The sequence below is a fragment of the Solanum pennellii genome, chromosome 8 (genome assembly GCF_001406875.1).
Source record: "Solanum pennellii chromosome 8, SPENNV200".
NCBI lineage: Eukaryota > Viridiplantae > Streptophyta > Magnoliopsida > Solanales > Solanaceae > Solanum > Solanum pennellii.
Window position 1 is genome coordinate 8,924,672 of NC_028644.1, and position 8,571 is coordinate 8,933,242.

Consider the following 8,571-nt stretch of genomic DNA (forward strand, 5'->3'; position numbering starts at 1 on the left):
TCTAATGATTTGAAACAGTTTCATGCAAGAATCCTTGAGTTAGAGTGAAAATTGGACTAACCATAAACTTTGAACACTTTGAAATCATTTTGAAATTGGCTCTAAGGTGATAGCTAACCTTAAATTGAGAACTTCCATACCTTATTGAAGACCTAGGCACGAAAGTAGGGTTGAAACCTTTGAGAATTGATCCTCTTCCTTGAAGCTTGAAGGTTCTTCAATGTAGGATTGTAGTTGAGAGAGAATTTAGAGAGAAGGAATAACTTCTATTTATTTTTTATTCTAATTGAGTGTTGGGGTTTTAATTTGGGAATGAGTGTCAAATGAACTAAAATAAATATATAATAAACCCCCAAAATACCCAAAACACTCCTATATTAGTTGAACCGTTCAGGAGAAATCCAACTTGACTTTTATTGACGCAACCAAATTTGGGACACGACTGCGCGTCTCGGAGAAACTCTCAAATTTTGTTTCTTAAAATTAATTTGAGGTAGAAAAGTTTGTAACAAGCCCACGACGCAGAGGAAACTTTTTGCCTCTATGTGTTGGGCGCGCGATGCGGATGCACCTCCAAAAAGGATGTTGCCTGCACGCTGCCTTGGCAGCCTCTTGGCCAAAGCTTGGGTCCTCCTCAAGGACCCGTAGGTTGGTCCTTGGGAGTCGCACCAAACAAAACATAAAAACATGAACAACATACTAAGACACACCAACACATAAAAGACTAGTTTTTGAACGTCTTGGTCGTCCCATGACATTTGACTTTAAAAATCTTAAACACTGACTTCAAAAGCTATTCTTCATTATTTTAACAAGTTATTTACTCAAGAAACTCACATGAAACTCTAATTTATCCTAGTTCATTTTGAGGGTCGTTACAGATTAAGGCTTTAAAATTCACTATATTGGCTTTAAAGAAAGAGACGTTAACATTTTCAGTCCCACAAAGAATTGTCATAGACACTCTTATACATGAAATCAATAATATATATGTTTTCACCTTGGGATTTTTGTTTTCAATAAGTAATTATAAAGAAATTACAATGAAAACATATATAATATTTTTAAAATTGTTCATACAAATAATATATTAAGTATGTCTATTAATAAAATATATGTATATAATTCACCGATTTGATTCGTTTTTTTCTTCGATTTTTTTTGAATAAAATTATAGCCAAATCAAATACTATCGGTTTTTAAACATCTAAAACCAAATCAAACCAAACCCAAATAAAATTGGTTTTATTTTATCAATTTGGTTCGATTTTTATGCAAACAGTGAACACCCCTAATGATAGTATTATAATTCACACTAACACAAAATTTTGGCGGATGATTTACATGAAGTCTAAGTTGCTCACGTTCTTCTTTGTTCACGCATCTGTGTTTTTCTCCTCTTCCGTTCTTTTTTTTTCTTCTATAGATTATTTTTATCCTAATTATTATATGACTAATTATAACAGTGATGAAAGTGACCCACTATTAATTTTAATGTTATTCTATTTAACCACCCACTAAATTAATTATTAAAACTACCTAACTAAATTCATAAATACTGTTACGAATAGTTCAAAATACACATTTAGATACTATCGGAAAGCATTTTATGAAATAAAAAGCTCTAGTACTTAAAACGATGAAATGGGTCATTACAGACAATGCGTTCCTCTTTAGAACCATTCAACTTAATGATGTTAGGTTTTGTAGTGCTACTGTTAACCAGTGAAATTCTCATTTTATTTTCCCATACTTACTAAACCCACCTATTTTTTTCTTCTCCTCCTACCAGATCATCCTTGTTCTAACAACTTCAGTGGCTTAAAATATATTATCAAATGAGTTATTTAGATCATCATTCCAGATTGTATATATGATATCCTACTTAATTTCTCGCTCACATTATTATTTTTTCAATCATAATAACGACTTATTAGGAAACACTCATCCTATGATCACCAGAGCAAACAATAATAATCACAAACTGATGCAAAAATCATGTCATACCTGGTTATAAAGCAGTCATGGAAGAAGAAATTCAAGCTTTATATAAACAAGGTACGTAGAAGCTTGTTCTATCTATTGCAAAGAAAAATTAATTCTCTAAATGAAATTCTTTAATGGAGCTCAATTTGAATGGGCCATTACAAAAATATAAAGCACATCTCATTTCTCAAGAATTACTTAACGATCAGACATTGATTATACTGAGACCTTTTAATTGCTTAACAACTACATATCGAGTTATTTTAACTATAATTGTCAGAAGAAATTAAACTTTGTGTCAATTAGGTATCAACAATACCTTCTTGCATGTTTATAAAATGAAAAAGTTTTATCTGGATCGATTGAAAGATTTTTTTACCACACAAGTACTACATATGTCTGCAAACTCACGAAGACAATTTATGGTCTTAATTAGGCACCACAAGCTTGGTATTCAAAACTACATAGCTATCTTCTAAACTTTGGTTTTCAAGTTTCTCATAATGATCATTGTCTTTTCATTTACAGTCAGTTTGATATCACTATTTTCTTAATCATTTATGTTGATGACTTGATTGTTACTTGAGTAATTAAAATGTTCTCGATCAGTTTGTTTTTGAGATTCGGGTAACTTTTCTGCTATGAACAAAATTCAGCCTGATGTGGACATCAAGGTCACACAAGTAGTTATTGTGCTGACAAGAGCTATTGGACTTAGAACAACAATAGGACCAAGTTAATTAGGGATTCGGGTTGAGTAGTTGGCATGAAATGGTTCTATCAAAAAGGGTAGTGGTCTGTGAATTAGGGATTATGCAAATTCTTGAAAAAAATATCTAGTCCTCTCATCCCCTTTCTTTGAGACTACTTCTCATCTTCAATTTTCTTCTATCTTTAATTACTTGTTATTTCTATATTTTCATTGTAAGTAGTTTGATTATTGCAACTAGAATTGTAAGATTGTAATCGTATTTTAGTGCTCTTATTAATATAGCGAGGATTTCGGTTTGTTACATTGGTGCTTTCATTGAGAGTACTCTAATGGAAGTGGTAGTTTTAGATCGATTTTGTGGCAACGCTGATCCAGAGGAATGGATTTACAAGGCAGAGCGGTACTTTACTTATCTAGACTTCTCTGAGGAACACTGGTTGCCTCTTCCTTCCTTCTATCTTGATGGTGAGGCCCTTGAGTGGTTCCGTTGGATGTTTCGCAACAAACAAATTTTTTGATTGGAAAAGCCCTGCATTTTTCGAAACGAACCGATGCAAAGTCTCTTGAGGTGGACGCTCAACTTACCAGAATTCTTGTTTTGCTACGGAAGATGGAGGACAAATGTTCTCCACAGGTTCTAATAGAAGATGTCTGGATTAGTGCTGCTACAGTCCTAAGCAGAGAGATTTCTCCTCCTTTGGCCGAAGAAAACTCAGTTGTGTTGATAATGTTGAGAGTCATCCAGAGTTGTTTGGCACTTCTATAGTTGAACATTTAAGTCATGTGGACAATCTGTTCGAGGAAATGTCTACCAGAGTTTTCACCAAAGAAGTACAGGAAACTTCTTCGGCCTCCAGAATTTTAGCTGATTTGGAAGATATTCAGCCACTCAAGTTGCTGCCCCAATATAGTCGAAGAGGTTCAACCTGAGACTCCAATCGAAATGCTTGATGATGACTCACCAGGCCCTGAACGCAGCAAGTCCAACTGCTCGATGAATGTTTCCAAAGAGATATGTCAAAGAGGTACATTAGTGCGACGTATGGGGATCATAGCTTTAGTAAACAGGAAATTGAATTTGAAAGATTTGATGACAGGTATCTTCCTAAGTTTTTCATATGCTAATTCCACAACTCATGCAGATACAATGTACAAGGATACATTACAGTTGTTGGGATCTAGTGACAAGTTTTGCTTCATGTCATATGCTAATTCCACAACTCAGGTTTGGGATCCCGGTCAAAATTTGCATATGAATTCCTACACTGGAAATAATTGAAAATAAAATGGTTGACTCAGAGATTAATGGAATATCACTGACAACAATTGAAGGTGATAATGTTGATTCACAAAAGGAAGGATCACAATCTTCTCGTGATGACTTGCGCTCAACTACGACTACCTCTACATTAGTACCAACGGAAGACTGGAAAGACCTTGTTAGTTGTTGGGCTCTACCATGGAGGACTATTAATATGTTATGATCAGCAAGGGTCAAACAAAGGTTAGTGAGAAGTCTTATATGCGACCTCTGCATAAGTCAATAGGACAACGAAATACAAAGCTTTGCTTTTTACTATTGACATCGACATATTATGAGTTGCTTGAACCTTACATGGACACTGTATTTAAATTGACCACTGAGGGATCAGACAAAGATGAGAATGTTATCGCTTTTCTAGAAATAGAGCTTTGGAGTAAAGTCCTTAAACTAGATGGTCTGCAATGCTGTGAAAGGAATAGCAGTTTTCGATGGATAAATCACTTGTAGCTTGGTCTTAAAACACAAATTTTCTCATTGGAGGAAGACGAGTTGATTGTTACTCTATGTGTCATTTTTGAACAGAGACGGGCTCAAATTGCAACACAGTTAACAGAAACATCACAAGATCAACTGGTGAGTTTCTTTTTACCTTCTCCAATAGTACCAATACATAATTTGGCCTCTTGGTGGATGGGTACGTTATGTTGGAGTCAAGATGCACCATTAGTGGAATAGTAGGTGTTGTAATGCATGGAATAATAACTTATTTCTTTGGAGAGAGATGAATTGTGCTTATCTGATTTATTTTATCATTTGGGGTGGCCTACAGTTATTTTTGGCAGGAATGTTTCATGGTTTGACATTGGGAGTGTGTTGATGGGTTATGGAAGTTGGGTTATTTCGTTCATGGTATCGACATGTATAACTGAAATAACACCTAAGCATTTTCGAGACTCATTCACCATTATCAATCAACTAACGATATGTTGCAGAAGATCACTTATAATACAACTTTTCGGCCTATGTTTTATACAAGATTCTCCTAGATAGCTGGCCAAGGCTACTCACTGGAAAGCATGCACAACTTCTCTTCCGCCCTTTAAGAGGAACACTGTCTATATATCATCATCAAGTACTTCAGTAGAAGAATTCATATCAATCCTTCAAACCACTCTCCAAAGTTAAGATGCTTGATTTGATGTTTGTTCTCTAGTATTTAAAGTTGGATTAGTGGTATTGCATCAAATTGGTCAAGTTAAAGCTGCTTCATATTGTGCAATTATATTTGTACTTGTACCAGAAAAGTACATATCATTCTTGCCCATTCTTGAAGTTTATGTGAAGAAGAATACACTCACTAGTGTTATTAGCGCATACAGGACTACTGATTTCTTCTTGATATCCATTTGGACCTGCCAACCAGTGGCCTTTGTACTTGTGGAAGTTTCAGTAGCTACATCTAGCTTATAACTGTCTTTTGTTGTGGGATTTCCTTACTCGAACCTTTTGAACAAGGTTCTTATTGAGGACGAGAGTATTGTTATGAACGAAGTTCAGCCTGATGTGGACACCAAGGTCACACAAGTAGTTATTGGGCTGACAAGAGCTATTGGGCCTAGAACGAGCAATAGGGCCAAGTTAATTTGGGATCCGGGTTGAGTAGTTGGCATGAAATGGTTCCACCAAAAAGGGTAGTGATATGTGAATTAGGGATTATGCAAATTGTTGAGAAAAATGTCTAATCCTCTCATCCCCTTTCTTTGAGTCTACTTCTCATCTTCAATCTTCTCCTATCTTTAATTACTTGTTATTTCTATATTTTCATTGTAAGTTGGTAGTTTGATTTTGCAACTAGAATCGTAAGATTGTAATTGTGTTTTAGTGCTCTTATTAATATAGCGAGGATTTTGGTTTGTTACAACTTCTCTATCAAAAATTTGGCTCTCTTAATTAGTTTTTTGGTGTTCATGTTGTGAGAACTTTTGATGGGGTTTTCTTATCATAGGAGGAGTATATTACTGATATAGATGACAAGACATCTCTTGGTTTCTTGCGTAATTATTGAAACATTATATATGAATACTAGAGAAGGAATTCAATCTTCTTCCCTAAATCTTTGGATATTTACTTTATACCCTATTTTTTTACTATCTTTATACTCTTTTTTTTTTACTCTCTTTACCTTTTTCGCAACCTCCCTTCTCTGGGCTACAAAGTGTATTTTTCATTTATAATGGATATTGTATGTTAGTATTCCGGATATTTAGTATTATTGATTTGGTTTAATTATATTTCTATTCATTAAAAAGTTTAATATATTTCAAAAATTTATGTTTTTAGATTTTAACTAAATCGAAATAGAAACATGATCAAAGTGTTCCACAAAATACTTCAAATTGTCTATGTAGTTGTGAAATGAACTTGGATATAATCCTTTTTTTTTAGTAATTTTACACTTCAAAATACTTTTTAATAAACATTGACTAGAGATAATAATAGTAATATGTTTATCAACTACTTGAAAATAGTTATCTTTTTAATTGTCAGATACAAATTATTATTCTATAAAAGTAATTGAAAAACTATTTTATTAAAAAAAAGTCTTGTAAAAGTAAGGAGTTGTTAGAAGCACACTCTTGTATTCTGTTGGGTTCATTGTATAATGTGTTAATGAATAATGGTAATATAGAATAAAGAATGGTAAATCAAAAATGTGAAAGTGTTACTAGTGTAACACTCCGAAAGTCCAAGACCTAATCTAGAACCTCACATGAGTGTCTAAGAGTTGTAACACTGTTTTAAGGTCATAAATAGTGTTTATGAGTCATTTAGGAAGTTTTGGAGTCAAGACGTCAAGAAACGTCCATGACGTCCGAAGACTAGTCAAAGAGGTGTTATTGTGCCTTAGCCTATTCTACAACTTGCAGGCAACGGGGCATCGATTGCCTCTGTCGATGGACACTTAGACAATTCCAGGAAGTGGCCAAAAACACAACTGTCTGACTAAAACGACGGTTGTGCAGGACGGTTGGGGGTGAGGTCGTCGACTGACCTACGGCCCGTATGTCGGGGTCTCGTAGGTCAAGCTTGCACTTTCTGTCAAGCTTTTAAGAGGGTCATTTAACTAAGCTAGTTAGTTAAGGGGGTTTAATTAGGGATTAGGGGGTGATTTAATTAGATTAGTTAATTAACTATATGAACTACCCTAAGCCTAAACCCAACTTAACACCCCAATTCCCAAAACACAAATTGCTCTTCCTTCTCTCTACTTTCTCTCTCCCAAGGAAACTACATAGAAGACCAAGGTCTAAGGGTTCTAGGGCATCAAGGAGGCTACTTTTGACCATCAATATTCAAAGATTAAATAGGAATGGAAACCTTTCAACTTTGGGATTCCTTTCCCCAAAGGGTTCTTCCAAATTGATTTTCAAAAAGATAAATTCATATGAGTTTCTTCCTAATACGAATTTGTTCTTTTAAATTGTATTGTTTATGGTTTAATTTGATAATTATGACTAGATTATGATTTATAGTTGTTCAATTATGATAGTTCTTGATAAATTGACCTAGTTTGTGGAATAGATCATGAATTGACTCAAATTCCCTAACCTAACTCATGTTGAATTGATTATTATTGATGCAATTGAGTTAGTTGTTGTGTTCATTACTATTGAATGATGTTATTACACCTATTGATGGATGATATTGAATTTTTTGAGGGTAAGACCAATGATGATTGCTTGTTGAAAGAGAATTGGTAAGATTTTGTGATCTTGAACCTTTACTTCAATTGTGATGGATTTTACTTGGTGATGAAGTTCAATTGAAGCATGCCTTGTGATTATATTGATTAGGTGTTGGTATGATGATGTAACTGAAATGTCTTGATTATGTGAAGGTGTGATATTATATATAAGAGGAAATGATATAAGGTTGGTTATGAATTGCCCATGTGCATTATTATAACATGATGGTGATAATGTGTTGATCTCACATATAAGGGTTGAGTTTAAAGGACATTCTCATGCAATTCTCAAATAGATAATGTTATGAATATAGAAGTGGTTTGTCTCCTATGACCTATCATAAGTTATAATGATTAATAAATGCTTAAAGACATTTCAAAAAGAGTCTCTAGCTTAGCACCGAGTGAACTAGTAGTGGGGAGTGTCCCTTCCCAAGGTGGGAAGGTAGGTTCACTATTTTACTCGTGAGATTGGAGACTATAATGCAATGTGCATAAGAGGGTCCCAAGCATATCTCCTAGTTCTTGAACTATGTTTGCCCCATAGGAATACTAGCTAGTGGATTCACCTAGAATGCTATGTTCATATTTTGGTACTACCTTGGCAACTAGTCCACCTTCTTGCGGTGTAGAGTTTCACGACACCGGATTCCACATTTAGATCATGTGGTCTGTGTCGGTTAAGGCAAGTGTTTCCGATTGTAAAATGAAGTAATCATGTGAACACTAACTAGGGTGACTTAAGAGGTTTGACTTAGTCTGGATAGGGGTATAAGACTCTACCTATACATTGCACTAGTTTGCCTTGAGGGAAATCCTAGGAAGTTGTTCTTATATTCTATAAAGTAAATGTTATGCATAAGT

At 34.5% G+C, this 8,571-nt stretch overlaps 1 long non-coding RNA gene across 1 annotated transcript; it reads left to right on the plus strand.

Annotated features, from left to right (window-relative positions):
• The first annotated feature begins 2,109 nt into the window (after positions 1-2,109).
• On the plus strand, positions 2,110-5,883 carry LOC107027359. Its single transcript, XR_001457766.2, has 2 exons — positions 2,110-4,595; positions 4,792-5,883. It is a non-coding gene; the product is annotated as an uncharacterized LOC107027359 (long non-coding RNA).
• Positions 5,884-8,571: the final 2,688 nt, after the last annotated feature.